This window comes from Podarcis melisellensis, assembly GCF_964234715.1.
Source record: "Podarcis melisellensis genome assembly, chromosome: 1".
Classification (NCBI taxonomy): Eukaryota; Metazoa; Chordata; class Lepidosauria; order Squamata; family Lacertidae; genus Podarcis; species Podarcis melisellensis.
In genome coordinates this window covers 67,917,885-67,934,959 of record NC_138528.1, presented here as the reverse complement: position 1 = coordinate 67,934,959, position 17,075 = coordinate 67,917,885, and the positions used below count along the sequence as shown (strand labels likewise).

The window sequence follows — 17,075 nt, the reverse complement described above, 5'->3', positions numbered from 1 at the left end:
TCCTCATGCAGATGTTTTGTTGATGACTTCATGCAGGTGCCCCATGAGTGAGTGGAGAGAAGTGTAGCTCAGTAAATGCCAGTTTGGAAGTGGCCTTTGTTCATGTACAGAGCTGAATAATGAGCAAGTGAATTGACACGTGTCCACTGCAGAATAACAAACATTCAATGCCACAAATGTTAATGGGGTGTACCACTGTGAACACCAAAAGATGCTTGCCCCATAAAGTATCAAGTGCCCCACCATTTCCCAGCCATGCGTCTTTATGAAATAGAATGTTAGATTTTATGCATTGAAGGTTTTATGTGGTGAATTCCTTCCAACAAGCAACATTTGAGCACCACAGAAAACCACCAGTAGTATTCAGCTAAGTTTTCCCTCACAGCAGTCCCATTGAAAATAGTGAACATTGTTAGGTCCATCATTTCCAGTAGGTCTACTCTGAGTAAACCTTAGTTGAATACCACCCCAAGTTTCAATATTCTCAGTGTTTCAGCTTATTCAAAATAATGGATTCCTACAAGAAAGTGTTGTCTTCAGTGCATAAATTGTGGGGTTTGTAAAAGAAAAAAAAAACCATTCAAACTGAAGATGACTGCTGAAGCCAAGGACAGAACATTTTTGTGGTGTCCCATCCCTATGGCTTGACGTTGCTGCGGCTGCTTGGATAACAGACTCATTGGCTTTAGTGACCAATGTAAATAGAAAAAAATGACCCAATAGAGAAACTGTTACAGGAAGTAAGCATAGATGAACCATAGTGAACCCAGGATGACAGACAGAAGGTTAGATATATTGGCATGTTTGACTTGGGAAGTACAACTTGATGTCTTAGTTCTATATGATGCATACTAGACTCATCATAGTTTTGAATTAGAGACTGTGTGAGTCTGTGCCAGCACTTGCTCTCCTTTAATTTCCAGCAGTTTTTTTGTTTGTTTGTTTTATTGAATTTTACATTATTATTTCCTCCCCGACAATTACATCATAGCAAATAATAACAGATTAAATTTCCCACTTTCCTCCACCCTCCCCTTGACTTCCCTCAACTTCCCCTTCTGGTTTTTTTTACATATGAACTTGTCCTGCTTACAATACTATTTCCAGCAGTTTTTTGAATATCACTCTCCTTTTTTTGAATTTTTGAATATCACACACATTTGCTCACTTTCTCCTCTCAGGCTTTATAAAACTAGAAGAGTTGTGAAATTACTGTAATTTTCCGTGTATAACACCACCCATGTATAAGACGACCCCTACTTTTGGGAGTCCAAAATTAAGAATCAGTAGTTTAAAGTTGTTCAGCTTTTGCTGAGCATTTTTGGAAAACCCTTGACAGATGCTGGATGAAATATGGACTGTACCAGGCCTTACTCTGTTCAGTGATATTAGAGCATACAAAAATTCATTATGGTCATACTTTTAGTTTAATAGAATATGCCACTGGATGCAGTATGTAGTGGGTTTTTTGTGCTTGGGATGGGAGCTGGAGTCCAAAATCAGTAGGACACCACACAGGCAACCAAGGTTCAGATTTCCACTTGGACGCAAACTTCTCTCTGAGTGATTGAGCCAGTCACTCTCAGCCTAACCAGTCTCACAGAACATGTATTCTGCCTTGAGGTCCTTGGAGAACAAGTGGGATAGAAGTAGTAAAGGAGAGGGTCTGAACAAGAAGAGTCCTAACTACAAACTTCTTTATTTTGAGGAAGGGTATTAAATTTATTAAGGGACACGAGTGGCGCTGTGGGCTAAACCACAGAGCCTAGGACTTCCCGATCAGAAGGTTGGCGGTTCAAATCCCTGCGACGGGGTGAGCTCTCGTTGCTCTGTCCCAGCTCCTGCCAACCTAGCAGTTCGAAAGCATGTCAAAGTGCAAGTAGATAAATAGGTACCACTCCAGCGGGAAGGTAAATGACGTTTCCGTGCACTGCTCTGGTTCGCCAGAAGCGGCTTAGTCATGCTGGCCACACGACCCGGGAGCTGTCTGTGGACAAATGCCGGCTCCCTCGGCCCATAGAGCGAGATGAGCGCCGCAACCCCAAAGTCCGTCACGACTGGACCTAATGGTCAGGGGTACCTTTACCTTTACCTATTAAATTTATTGGACCCCGTTTTCAGATTCTTTGTCTCCAGTTTGTTACAAGCCTCTTCACTACTCCGTTGCAGTTCTATCTGAAAAGATAGGCAGTGCAGCACCCACCTGCACAAGCTTTTCCCTCCCACTAAAGAGAGCAAAAAGTGCTCTGTGCTTTTGAAGAATTTCATTTTCTCCAAGTGCAATTATGCCCTGAATGACGGAGTATAAAACAGGAATTCGCAGGGGAGTTCGCAGGGGAGTTTTTAAGAGGTAGCTGTTATTTGACATGCTGAGAAAAGTATTACTTTTTGATTAGTCTGTTAATCCAGCAGTTTAGCTCTTGGAATATTTTGTGATGCAACTTTAGTAATTTCATTAAACGGCTTATGTAGCCAGGCATTATGTGAAAAGTCTAATGCCACTCATTTAGGTCATTTGGACAGACAAGTATAGAAAATTAGGTCCATAGGCATACCCCAAATCATATAGCAATACAGAAACAAGCATGTGATTATACAGTAGAGGCTGTAGTGACATCTGCTGTTAACACTTCAGTCTTACTTTGCAGCCCTTGTATACCTGTACAGGGTTTTTGGCTCTCTCTCTGTAACTAACTGCATATTGAGTCTCCGCAACTGCATTACAAACCCTTTACCCATTGTCTAAGTTAATGCTGCAATCCTATACACATTTACTTGGGAGTAAGTCTCATTGACCTGAGTAGGATTGGCTTCTGGGTAGACATGCAGGATTGTGCTAAATGATCAGGATTGTGTTAATGATAGAAGCATATCCTTATCAATCAGTAGCCAGGCTGAGAATGTATTTGTGGGATTTGTTAGATGTTTGTAGGTGGAAAGAGCCACTCTTAAGACATACTAGATGCTGTACCAGTTCTCAGTGAAGAAACGGTACAAGTCACAGCCAGTCATTTCAGAAGGCAATCAGCTATAGACACTTCCTGGTTTATTTAGGACCGGTTTTATTAGTTGTCAGGAATAAACAAGGGCACAATCAGATGGCAAGTACTTGCATGGAAGCCAAATTAAAACAAACTGCTTGTACTGGGTTGTGCATTCAGTGTTTCATTTTCCACAGTGTTTTGGTCTAATTTACAATGGTTCTAACTTGATAATCGCTGGCTACAGCTGAGCAGTAGTCATAACTAAGTAGTTGCGTTCGTTGTGGAACACCCTCTCCATCGCCCAATTTCTGCTTAGACAGTGCACCTAGCCAGTTCAGTTGGTGCATGTTGCTTATTAGAGATTGTATTCAGCAACATGCACAGAAGATTCTGTTTTGCTGAATTGAATCAATTTGCAGCTTATGCACATTAAAACTTAAATATACAATGTAAGATCAAATATGGAATTTAAAATCAGAAATTTAAATATAATGCATTTTTTTCTACACAATACAGTGGTACTTTGGGTTACAGATGCTTCAGGTTACAGACGCTTCAAGTTACAGACTATGCTAAGCCAGAAATAGTACCTCAGGTTGAGAACTTTGCTTCAGGATGAGAACAGAAATTGTGTGGCAGCGGTGTGGCGGCAGGGGGAGGCCCCATTAGCTAAAGTGGTACTTCAGGTTAAGATCAGTTTCAGGTTAAGAATGGACTTCCAGAACGAATTAAGTTCTTAACCCGAGGTACCACTGTATTTGATTAGTGAACTGCACCACAAAATTCAGAGAAGTGTGAAATTTGAAGGATGGATGCATTGAGGTTTGCATATTGTTTTGAGGAAATGCAAATTAGATAGATTTGCATTAAAATAAGAATGCAACAAATTTATCCCCATTCACAAGTAGGGAAAGACTCTTCCTGCCCCTCTTTGCCCCTGATCTGTCACAAACTGTACTCATGCAATACATGAACAGCCTTTTTGTCTCTTCTCTTAAAAGTGCTTTATTGAGAACCAATGTTAATTATAAACAATAGGTGAGATCCCACAGGGGAGAGGAAAGAAAGGGAAAGTCCCACTTAAGCCAGCAGATGTCCGTTGCGCAAGTGGGGTACTGCAGTTGGCTATCAAGCAACATCAAGAGCATCCCATGGTACAGATATCACAAATGTTACATAGAAGATAAAAAAGGTGAAAGGAGCTAAACTCGAATAATGAGCTTTATTCATAATACAGTAATACCTTGGGTTAAGAACGTAATTCGTTCTGGAGGCCCGTTCCTAACCTGAAACTGTTTTTAACCTGAGGTACCAAATCTAATGGGGCCTCCCGCTGCTGCCGCGCCACTGGAGCACGATTTCTGTTCTCATCCTGAAGCAAAGTTCTTAACCCGAGGTACTATTTCTGGGTTAGCGGAGTCTGTAACCTGAAGCATCTGTAACCTAAAGTGTCTGTAACCCGAGGTACCACTGTACATTCAGATAACCATGACTCAAGGGATACTCAGGGATACTCATCAAATACTTGCATAATTCTTAGCTGTCATGATGGTCACCAGGGTGGGGTGGGGTGGGATCCTCCATGCATGCATCCTGCTGCCATCAATTGTGCAGTCGGGGTGGGAAGTGCAAGAGGGCTTTCTCTATGTCAGCACACCTATCTGGACAGCTCTCTACCTTCTGCTACCACCTGATGTCCTCTGTTTCAGCAGGACTTTATCTGCTGCTTGTTCGATTATGTCTTTGTGATTGTACTTTCAGCATATTTCGTTAAGCTTCTTGAGTCATTTGAGTCTTGAGCTAGAAGGGCAGAAGTGCCCTCCTCTTGCTGTTACTGTCTCTGATCTCAAAGCTTCAGCCTCCTGTTGATGTAGAGAACAATTCATTCCTTTTTCTTCAGCTTTTATTGCATTTTTTTTAAGTTTTGCAAGCAGTGTTCTGTCTTTTGCAGTATCTATATCTATAGATAAACATATAGTTTTTGAAATGCTACTGTTGTAATAATGTTGATGTAATTCAGATTTCAGGGTTCAATGTGTTGAAATATCACATTGAAAGATGGATCACTCTCTTACTACATCACTACCACTGAGGAGAAACTCGCCTTTAGCTGCTTTGCAATACAGTGGTAGCCATTTCTTGTCTTAACAGCTTTGTACATTCTCTCCTGTACCATTGTGAGGCCTTTTGTTGAAGACAGAGCATCAGTTTGAAGTGTGGGTGGGGAGTAGATTTGGAACATGTTGCCTGCACCCAGAGGCATTTGTTTTCAGGGTAGAGGATGTGCAATTCAGGCCACTGGCGGGCCAAACTGAGAATGTCTGACTGCCTTAACCCAGAGCCCCCGGGTTGTAGCTGTCTCTTGGGCCAGGCCTCTCATTCACCCTATTTGCAATCTCTTTCTCAAGTTTTTTGGCCTCTGCCCCTTTCCTCGGAGCGGAACAGCTTCTTGTTTTGTTTTGCCTTATTTTGGCAAGTCCTTCTGTGTAGGCTTATGTGCATTTCCAGTTTTCCAATAAAAAGGCTAATGTGCTCAGTTATATTTTAAACCTTTTGGGGAGTCTGGGGTGGGAAGGAGAAAAGAAGCACTATTGTCATGCAGGAATTTCATGATGTAGATTGTTTGGTTGCATGTCCTCCTCATTCTCCGCTACCGCCTCTCACCAGTTACATAACAAGTCGTGTTCTCGGCTTGTTGTGAAGAATTTTGTGTCCACAGAGAGGCACATGGAGGACCAGAATGTGCAGCAACATGGTAAACAACAGCTGCAGGGGCTCTATGGCATGCATTGATTTTGGACTCAAGTACCGAAAGACTGTATTACTTCTAGGAAGAGAAAATTTGAGGAGTGGGTGGGCTTTGTCTAAGGTGAGCATAAAACTTGGGGAGAATTGGTGAGGTTGATTAAGTATATTGATTTTTACCTTGCAGAAATATTCATATGTTTTGAGATGCTTCTATATAAAAGGGGACTTATTCAACTACACCGTACTACATTGTAAAATGTAGGCTATAGATCTGCTGAGTCTTTCGGAATCCATCCTTAACTAGTCTAAGAGTATAAACCCAAGTCCATGCTTTATACATTGTAAAACATGAAAATGCACAATGAACCCTAAATGGTGGTGTGTGCAAGATAAAAACAAATTTAATAAATTTGCTGAATGTAGAGCATTTTTACCCAGAAAAGTAGCATTATTTCCCCATTTAAATTTGTTGGCATGAATGAATAATGTTTGGTAATTCATGCTCTGGTAACTTCTAGGTTGTTGTTGTTGTTGTTTAGTCACTTAGTCGTGTCTGACTCTTCGTGACCCCATGGACTAGAGCACGCCAGGCACTTCCACTGCCTCTAACAGTTTGGTCAAACTCATGCTGGTAGCTTTGAGAACACTATCCAACCATCTCGTCCTCTGTTGTCCCCTTCTCCTTGTGCCCTCCATCTTTCCCAACATCAGGGTCTTTTCCAGGGAGTCTTCTCTTCTCATGAGGTGGCCAAAGTATTGGAACCTCAGCTTCAGGATCTGTCCTTCCAGTGAGCACTCAGGGCTGATTTCCTTAAGAATGGATAGGTTTGATCTTCTTGCAGTCCATGGGACTCTCAAGAGTCTCCTCCAGCACCATAATTCAAAAGCATCAATTCTTCGGTGATCAGCCTTCTTTATGGTCCAGCTCTCACTTCCATACATCACTACTGGGAAAACCATAGCTTTAACTATATGGACTTTTGTTGGCAAGGTGTTGTCTCTGCTTTTTAAGATGCTGTCTAGGTTTGTCATTGGTTTCCTCCCAAGAAGCAGGCGTCTTTGGTTAGGCTACTCTAATGGGGCCACATTTGCAGGTTGTTCACAACATGGCTGCTAAGTGCAAGCACACATTTTGTCAGTGTTGAAACCACTGCACTACCCTCCTAGTCCATTTTATTTTAAAGTTTTCTAAGCTGTCTTATTGGACAGCATCATTTCTAGGCAGCTTAAAGGTAAAGGGGCCCCTGACCATTAGGTCCAGTCGTGACCGACTCTGGGGTTGCGGTGCTCATCTTGCTCTATTGGCCAAGGGAATGTGGCCAGCATGACTAAGCCGCTTCTGGCAAACCAGAGCAGCACACGGAAACACCGTTTACCTTCCTGCTGGAGTGGTACCTATTTATCTACTTGCACTTTGACGTGCTTTTGAACTGCTAGGTTGGCAGGAGCTGGGACCGAACAATGGGAGCTCACCCCTTCGCGGGAATTCGAACCACCAACCTTCTGATCGGCAAGTCCTAGGCTCTGTGGTTTAACCCACAGCATTCTAGGCAGCTTACAACATAATAAATACATTATATATTTGAGGAAAATATTGGTGCTTAACTTTAAAGCTCTATACATCTATTGGTACCTGAAGACTTGGTGATTTGAACATGAACCTACTCAGGGTAATATTTGAAGGCCTTCGTCTAAGTGCCCCTGTCAGCTGAGAGCAGCTTTCTTGGTTTTGGCATTCTGTTTATGGAAGAGTCGCCTCAGTTATCTTTCTGGCACTTTTAATTTCTAACACATAATGGAACTGTTTCAGTTAAGAACATAGGAAGCTGCCTTATAGTGAGTCAGACCTTAGGTCCACGAAGCTCCACACTGTCTACACTGACAGGCAGCAGCAGCCTTTCAGGGTTTCAGGCAGAGGTTTCTCCCTTCTCTGTCTGGAGAGGCCAGGGATTGAAGCAGAGATCTTTTACATACAAGCCACATGCTCTGCCACTGAACCACAACCTTTTCCCTTTAAGGGAACTGATGCTTTTATCCTGCTGTTTATTTGCTAATGTTGTATTTTTGAAATCGGTTGTATTTTTTCACACTTTTCTTTTTTGGTAGATTTATGTAAGCCACCCTGAAAGAATCTTTGCATAGAATGAGGGGGTATGTACATATATAAAATAAATAAATCATGATTGTATTCTGGTACACATTTAGCTCTGCAGCAATTAAAACCTGGAAAATCTATTAGTGTGAGCATTTCAAACTGAAGTTTACTGAATGACAATACTGGGTGCACCAAACACACTCTGCAAATAAATAGGCTTGTCCTAAAATCACAAAGTAGTCCAGCTGAGGGCTAACACACAAACGTTTATGCTGGAGGAGCTGCTGTAGCAACTGCACGTTGCATTTAGAGATAGTACCTTGACCTTTGGGGCATGTTGACTTTGTTAATATACCAGGTGGAGTGGTCAAGGACATGCCTTTTACACACTGTTGCAGAACTAGCTTAACTTTGTTCCTGGATCCGCTTCATCTTCCTCAATGGCAACTTTTCAGGCTGCTGTACACATCCCTACCACAAAAGGAGAGACGGCCGGCACTTTATCATGTGCCACAATTCTGGAGTAGATTAGAATCGACTTACTTGGACAATGTTTTTTGGAAAAAATTGGATTCAGGCCCTGGAGGAAGGGATCAGCTGCTCTGAAGAGAATAAAAGATCAAGAACCTGGAGAGATTTCCAAGCCTGCCAGTGTTCAGTTTCCTGCCACTGGTCAGGCTTGTTCAGTTTATTTAGGACGCAGATGGGACAGTGACTAAGAACTCTCCATTAGCAATTTGTTCCTAAAACGTCTGGGTATTAAGAGGGACAACAGTTCTTATAATTATTCAGGAAACTGAAGTGGCATTGTTAAATCAGGTTTCAGAGTGGTATAAGAGAACTTCTAGGTCCAGTGTGTTCATGGGTATGAAAAAACATACCGTACTTACACATCAAGGGAACTGTATAGGTTGGAAACTGTATGAGAAGGTTAAATGAAAAAGGGCAGATTCCTTGCCTTATAAGATATTCCATATCCTGGCTAAAGCTGGGTGATGCATTGGTAAATTGTCTGAAACGGGTTCAGATTCCAATACAGGTTTTTCAGCTGACAATACAGTATATTGTGGCAGCTTAAATTACCTGCAGATGGCAAAGGTGCAGATGGAGCCTAAGAAGGTTCTGGGCAAGCACCTTTTCAGGCTCACTCTGCAAGTCCCCACACAGCTCGCTTGAGCTGGAGCGATATGGAGGCTCGCCCTGAGTGGTTTAACAAAGCCCCAATGCCCCTCTGGCTTGCGTGAGCTGGAGAAGCATTGGGGCTTGCTCAATAGGGCTGGGTGAAGAAGCAGCTAAGGTACATTCCAGACATCATGATGTATCAGCATATTGTGGTATTTAGCTATTGATACATCACAATGTTGACAACCAGATATCGCCCAGCCCTAATCCTGGTTTTTGCCAAACAGTGTATGCAGCTCAGTTTCCCTCCCCGAGACCATTTGTTTTCTATCTTCTGTCTGGCTACAGATGATTTAGGTGATAAATTTTAGAGGCAGCTGGATATTCAGTCACAAAGATTTCCGAACCTTGAGGAATTGCCACTCTAGTTTATTTAGAAAAAGAACTCTTTTTGTTTTCCTGGAATTGGGGAAGAAGTGAAGACAACGGTATAACTGGACTACTCATAACTCACTTGAAGCCAGGTCCTGGTAGTAACAGAGGATGGTATCGGTAAAATATAATAGAAAGATAATAAGGGAGTCTGACAGGTTGACAGGCATCATCTATTGTAAATGATTGAGATCAAAATGCTCTCCCAGCTGCCCCTTGATGAAAACAGCTTTGAAGCAGGCAGGCAGAAAGTCATATTTAACCCATGAACCACACAGACAAAACAGTATCCAAGAATGTATGAACTGAAGATTCTTTGGCTCACTGCTGAAATACTGTATTCTGAAATATCAAGCTTTGCTGCCATGAATGAGTTTAAGCACTTAAATGTCCACCTGGCTGCATGACTGGATAAAATGAAGGATACCATTTAGGACTGATTTATACACGTGTTTAATGTTGCTTGATTATCACATTATGTGATAGCACATTATCTCAGTGGTGCTTAGCTAAATATATGAATGGCAGTGCATCTGAAGTGATGGCAGGTGATTTCTTTGTTGTTTTATATGTGGTGGTTTTTTTCATCGATAACTTGACAGTACTCAAATGTTGAACACGTATGCAAGGATTCATCCCCAGGACACCAAACGTAGGACATAACAATGACAGTGGCAAAGCTGTATGCAGCAGGGCTGGACAACCTCTGGTCCTCTAAATTCTGTACTCTGGCTGCCATTAACTACAGCCACCCATGGCTAATGGTTAGGGTTTATGGAAGTTCTGGTTTATCAATATCTAGACCTCCATAAGTTCCCCACTCCTAGGCTGTAGTAAAATAAAACTCCCAGAAAGCTTTAGAAAGCGTACCCCTCAATGAAAAGGGAGGCTAGAAGCCTTCATGATGAAAGTTCTCCATGCTCAGGAAGATGTTAACATGGGGAACACTTTCCCATATGCATCCCATATACATGCATCCTAAGGCGATGTAGCCCTATATGGGACATCTCCCACACTTGAATGTTTGAATTGGATATGACAGCAAGATCTGACTGAGGAAATTATAAAGGACTTTTCATAAGTACAGCTGCAGTTGTACTTAATGCAGTTCAGGCACTGCTCCTCTTTGGTTGAGTCTCACACCAATACAGTGGTGCCTCGCAAGACGAAATTAATTCGTTCTGCGAGTTGTTTCGTCTTGTGATTTTTTCGTCTTGCGGAGCGCGGATTCCCTGGGTATTAGCGCCTTTAAGAAAAAGGAAGCAAACTCACAAGACGTTTTCATCTTGCGAAGCAAGCCCATAGGGAAAATTGTCTTGCGAAGCAACTCAAAAAACGAAAAACCCTTTCGTCTTGCGCGTTTTTCGTCTTGCTAGGCATTCGTTTTGCAAGGTACCACTGTAATACCAGAACTGGGAAACAGCATGGGGTGGGTGGGCAATATAGATGATGCAGCTCAGTTGTGGAGCTCCATAACTTGTCTAGGCCAGGGAAGATAATTAGGTCATTTGTTCTAAGTGCATACTTGGTTTAAAAAAACATAAGAGTCCACTACTGCCGGATGTGGTTATCCTTATTTATGACAAAGTGGACATAAAGTTTTCCCCAGGGCAATTTCTTGACCACAAAGAATCAGGACAAAAATTTAATGTCTCTATGCAGCAGCCGAAAGGTTTATTGTAAAAGTTTCTGGAGGAAGTGAAAAAGAAATGATTTTCTCATACATTTCTGATACTGCCAAATAAAAGGGACTCAAGTTAATGTGTCTTGATGTTATCCATCTGGTACCAAGACCTTCTGGTGACATGGCTGGCTAAGGTGGTTCCTCAAGTACCTGCCACAATGAAAATGCACCTCACTTATCAAGATCATTCAAATATGGGGAAATTTGTCCTTCCCTGTCTCTTGAATCATCTGCCAGGTTTTCGAGTATGCCACCTGAAACCAGTTGAAAGGGGTAACACTGTGTTCTTCAGAGTGTCAGGTCTGAGAAGTACAGTGGTACCTCGGGTTAAGAACTTAATTTGTTCTGGAGGTCTATTCTTAACCTGAAACTGTTCTTAACCTGAGGTACCACTTTAGCCAATGGGGCCTCCAGCCGCGCAATTTCTGTTCTCATCCTGAAGCAAAGTTCTTAACCCGAGGTACTATTTCTGGGTTAGCAGAGTCTGGAACCTGAAGCGTCTGGAACCCAAGGTACCACTGTATAATAATTTAAGACCATTGCAAGACTCTTTACCCTTGTAGCTTACAGTCAAATGACAGCGAGGAATAGTGTCATGAACACATCTGCCCCAAGCAGAGAAACACAGCAGGAGTTTGGAAGCAGTCAGACAGCTGGGAGCAGTTCCCCTCCCCCGACACAGAATGGAATGTAGTTAAGGAGTCAGCAGAGAGTGGGAGGAGAGAAGTCAGCTCACTCAAGAAGCACAGGCAGCTTCGGAAAACAGGAGGGGTAGCTTTTTGTCACTGGAAGAGGAGTTAATTAACCCCTGGAGCCCAAAGAACAGACGTATGGGAAAGGTCTTAGACAGAAAACAAACCCGGAAGTATAAGGGTCATAGGTTCAGGATATTCTGCAGAACCCGGAAATATTCCCCAGAAGGGTCAACTGACTCGTAAAGCAAATGCTCAGTTAGACACCCAAGGCTAATTGTTTGTATTGCAATAAATCTTCAAGCTAATTACGACTTGTGTGCTGTGTTATCAAGATGGCAGCCTTGGCTCCTGACAACTAGGTTGCCCCAGAGGTCAGTCTTAGGAGGACAATCGTACAAGGGCAGGTGGAAGCTACCAATGGCTTCCTGATTCAGTTGTTAGCAATGCAACGTGGGACCAACTACATAGAAGTGACCCACACTGAGTATGAATCTGCTCTCTCCAGAGAATATTTATCCGAGAAACTAACTTCACTTTCAGTAAAGTGAAGTAATAATTCATATAAGTGAGTGTCATCACTATAAGCTATTTTAAACCGTAGACAAGAAAAGAAAATGTTCAGTGCTTTTGATATTTCATCAAATAAAGACCAAGGGAACTAGAAGATGTCATAGCTCACTACTCACCCACCAAGGTTTGGAAATAGACCGCTTGAAACCGTGTGACAAGTGGTAGCTATGACAGGTCACATGCTTATGCATCCGGAACTTTAAAAGCAACCTGATCTGTTATTTTGCCCCAATTCAGAATGTAATCCTTCTGTTTATTTTTTTAGTTTATTGGAAGTTCATTGCAGGGTCTTTCAATTGTAAAATTCCAAATACGGATGTTTCGGTATTATCTTCAAGCGCAGGTCAAAGTATGCAGCAGTGCTTTACAGCTGGTGTTTGTCTAAGGAAGGTGGAGCTATGTTCTGCACAGAAAAGTTGGAAGAAACTTACAAAAATAAAGCTTGGGCTGAAAAATACAGAAAGTAGGAAAGCCATAATTTGTGCAATTATAAAACTAATAGTAAAAAGGATCTCAAGAAAATCTCTGGACCCAGATCTGTTAAACATGCAAGATCTTATGCAACTCCAGAAAAATAAGTTGATTCAAACCTTCTTGTATATATCTTAACACACCCACACAAGGTTGTGAATCAGCAAAGCAAAAGTGGTAGTTTATTCCTGATTAATGTAGCAATGTTTGCCAAGAGAGCTTCCCACAAAACAACATGTCAGACATCATACATGGTTTTTGTTCTTGTTGCCCCCTTGCTTTCCCAGTGTCCTTGCATGGCACTTCGCTTGCTGGGGCCACAGGTTGTCCTAAAATAAAGACCATCTGCCATAGGTCGCTACTAGCTGTGCTGTTTGACATAATTAAAGAAAGATGTGTTTTGGGCCTGGTTCAGATGTAAAGCCTGGGGGAAAAAATTCTTAAGTAATTTTTATTTGCGTTTTTACATACAGTTCAAAAAGCGTAAGTAAAGCTTAAAAGGAGAAAAATGAGAACAAAACCAGGACGCAAAACAAATGTATTGCTCTGCTTTCCTTTGGACCACACCAACAAGGCCAGGGGGCGGGTCTTGTTGTCTGGGCAGCCCAGGACTTCCATACACACTGTCCAGGTTTGTGTCCCGGGGAGGGCACTTTATTGCTGCTAATGCAGCCGTTTGGGTGGAGGTGTACTGATTGACTCACGAGACAGAAGATGCCAAAGACTCTCCTCCCTGAAAGAGAGGGGAGTGGTTGTGGGCGGGAGCCCGAGCACCGCCCAGCAGGGGGGCATTTGCCCCCTGCCTCCAGCTCACCTGGCTGGTGCTCACGCCCCCTCCTGTGGCCATCCAACCAGGTGCCACAGAGGGGGCGTGTTCAGCAGCCTTTTGCTGCAGCACTAGCCTCTCCCTGGCCTCATTCCTCATCATCGTCCCGTGGCCCTCCTGACATACTTATCCTTCAATTAGGGGGAAATGACCTTGTTAACAGAAGAAGTGTGAACTTGTCGTGGCACATAAAGAGATTTGGATGAGGTGGCTGCCTTGTGTCCCGGAACAACAGTGTTCTGGTCCTCCTTCCTGAAGAGAATTGTGTGGCACGGCGTGCAGAACTGTATGGCCATTGAAAAACCCAGGAAACTCTTAAATCGTGCAATAGCCCGTTGGGTGCACTTTTTGTATGGCCGAGTCATTTATCATGACCGTATCCGGATCGGCAACCAAGCTTTATACCGGAATGACGGTATCCACCTATCGAATCTGGGGAACAACATTTGGTTAGCTAGTGTCAGCAAAGCATTTGGGATTGGTTACAGCTTTGAGGGTATTGGCGGCGAGCCTTTCGGCTCGGGTGGCGGTTAGGCATTGGAATAATGTGTTGTGGTGTGTCGAAGTGCTAGGTGTGGCCATCGCCTATGCCTTCAATGTTTAGGGGTATTCCGTTAAAGGAATCTGGCGGTCGTGTATTCTGTCCGATGCCTGCTTGGCGGGAGGCCATGGCACGACCCTCGGTGACAGCAGGAGGTGAGCCTATAGTTGGATCAGCATCAACTGGCTCCACCTACTGGTGAATAAACCCACTTGTTTCGATCCAATGCCTAAGCCAATACCTTTTCATTGCTGTAATCAATAAAGTTGTGGCCTTTTCTAGCCCATTAACCTTATATCACGTGTCCTTGTGTCTTCATTTCACTTCGCGGGGTCGGGTCCTCGAACCACAAAGACTCTCCTCCCTGAAAGAGAGGGGAGTGGTTGTGGGCGGGAGCCCGAGCACCGCCCAGCAGGGGGGCATTTGCCCCCTGCCTCCAGCTCACCTGGCTGGTGCTCACGCCCCCTCCTGTGGCCATCCAACCAGGTGCCACAGAGGGGGCGTGTTCAGCAGCCTTTTGCTGCAGCACTAGCCTCTCCCTGGCCTCATTCCTCATCATCGTCCCGTGGCGAGTCACCCACCCTCCACTCCCTTTTAGTTAGGGCCTAGGTCATTGGCCTTGCTATGGACCTTAGGTTGGTCGCCCTGGTTGTCTGGGGGGCCTGGTAGGAGTTTTTCCATTTGGCATTAGGCTTTTTGGTTTTTTCGCCTACCTCGTAGCAATCGTCACAACTTTTTGTGGTATTGGTGGGTAGGTTAGGCATTGGAATAATGTGTTGTGGTGTGTCGAAGTGCTAGGTGTGGCCATCGCCTATGCCTTCAATGTTTAGGGGTATTCCGTTAAAGGAATCTGGCGGTCGTGTATTCTGTCCGATGCCTGCTTGGCGGGAGGCCATGGCACGACCCTCGGTGACAGCAGGAGGTGAGCCTATAGTTGGATCAGCATCAACTGGCTCCACCTACTGGTGAATAAACCCACTTGTTTCGATCCAATGCCTAAGCCAATACCTTTTCATTGCTGTAATCAATAAAGTTGTGGCCTTTTCTAGCCCATTAACCTTATATCACGTGTCCTTGTGTCTTCATTTCACTTCGCGGGGTCGGGTCCTCGAACCACAACATTTATACATGGAGGCTTTCCTCAATGCTCTGCAGGAGATACCCCAAAGAGGGAAGGTATTTGGCAAGAGGAAAATCAGCCTTGATGGGATGATGTTTGTATCACTCAGGTTGGCTGTCCGGCTCAGCCAGGAGGGCTGAGTGCAGTGATGCCTCTGCTCAAGCCAGCCCCTACTCCCAAGTCTGGCATAAAGTGGAGGAGCCAGGGAGTGGATTGCTCTGCTCTTCTCTAAAAAATAAATGTGATTGTAGGTAGATTCTTCTGACCAAACTGCGGGAGGCAGTGGAAGACAGGAGTGCCTGGCGTGCTCTGGTCCATGGGGTCACAAAGAGTCGGACACGACTAAACAACAAGATAGATTCTGCATTACTGTTCATATTTTAGGTTCATATTTTAAACAAGTAATCATTTTAAAAAGATTTAAAATAGTCCATTAAAACAACTCCCTATTGGCCCAGCCTGCATCTGCTAAATGCCAGCCTCAGATATGTTCCATCCACATAACACAATGTCAAAATACAGTCCTTTCTAAGTGACACTAAATCTAAATATTAGCCAAAATTATTTGGCAATCTATTTGCTAGCCACATAAATAAAGCTTTTATGTAATAATATCATGTAACGCAGGGAAAAGAATGCAAAGCAAAGAAGGATGATTCAACTAGGTCAAAGGTAAAAATGGTTGAAGTTCACCAAGTGAAAGTGGGGTTTAATATTTGCAAAAGGATCTAGATAAATATGTTGTACTGCACCATCACACAGTGGCAGTTACAAAAATGGACTTTAACCATCTGTAATGTTCTCATATGGATGCAATATTAGGAATCATGCACATTGGTGGGTGGAACATGGCAATATCGTGTTGTTGCTTAAGAATGTGGTTACAGAACTAGACTTTAGATCATATGGGAGCCAAATGTTTGGAAAGAAATGAACATCATATGGCAGCAGGCCAGGTAGAAGGTGTGATAGTTATTCCAGGAATGAACAGCGATTTTTTTTTCTTTTTAAATTCCAGCTCAGCATTTCAACTTTCTGAAGTGACCATTTGGTAGCCATAAAGAGCCAAAACTCTTGCATGATAGCAGATATGAAAAATAAGAACACTGTGTGCAGTCACTTGCATTCAGCCCAAGGATACTTAAAGATCAAATAAAGATAACTGCCTGGCTATGATGGGTTGTACGTATTGGAATGTTAATAATGAAATCACTATACTAACAAAGCATGAGAAAATTACATGCATAGATGGTGATGCTAAACTTTATCCTAAACCACTTCCCCCACATCTGTTAACTTTTTGCATTTAGTGTACTTTGATCCACAGATTTAGGATGCTGTAGGTCTGCTTATTGTGTTTCCAATTAATTACTGACAATCCTGTGCTTGAGATAGGAAGAGGAAATCGATTAGTATGACACACATAGTATAATGATGCACAGTTATTTTATTCCAGCTGGAAAATGGAGACGGTGAAGCAAAATAAGTGAAATGTCATTGTAAATAATGTATTGATGTTGGCGCAGTAGCATGCTAAGCCAGTATTTGGGCCTATTTTGCAGGTCTTAGACCAGCACATGCACAATGACTTGGAGCTGAAGATGTGATCTGACAACAGGCTTTGCAACTGAAGAGATACAAGGTGATACAAACACTTTCTGTATTGTTATATCTGTAAAGTGCAATTTACACATGAGATAAATTCAAACAAACTCATTAGCTTTTGCTCCTATAGCAATAATTTCACATATCCAGGTAGCACGTTTCCATTCTAACATTGTTGCTCC

At 43.0% G+C, this 17,075-nt stretch overlaps 1 long non-coding RNA gene across 5 annotated transcripts in view; it reads left to right on the top strand.

Moving 5' to 3' along the window:
* LOC309374120 overlaps positions 1–17,075 on the top strand; it is a 74,196-nt gene that overhangs the window by 52,060 nt on the left and 5,061 nt on the right. For all 5 annotated transcript variants that reach the window (XR_014170356.1, XR_014170357.1, XR_014170358.1 and 2 more), the window contains one exon: positions 16,851–16,930. This is a non-coding gene — a long non-coding RNA (uncharacterized lncRNA). The remainder of the gene's footprint in view (positions 1–16,850; positions 16,931–17,075) is intronic.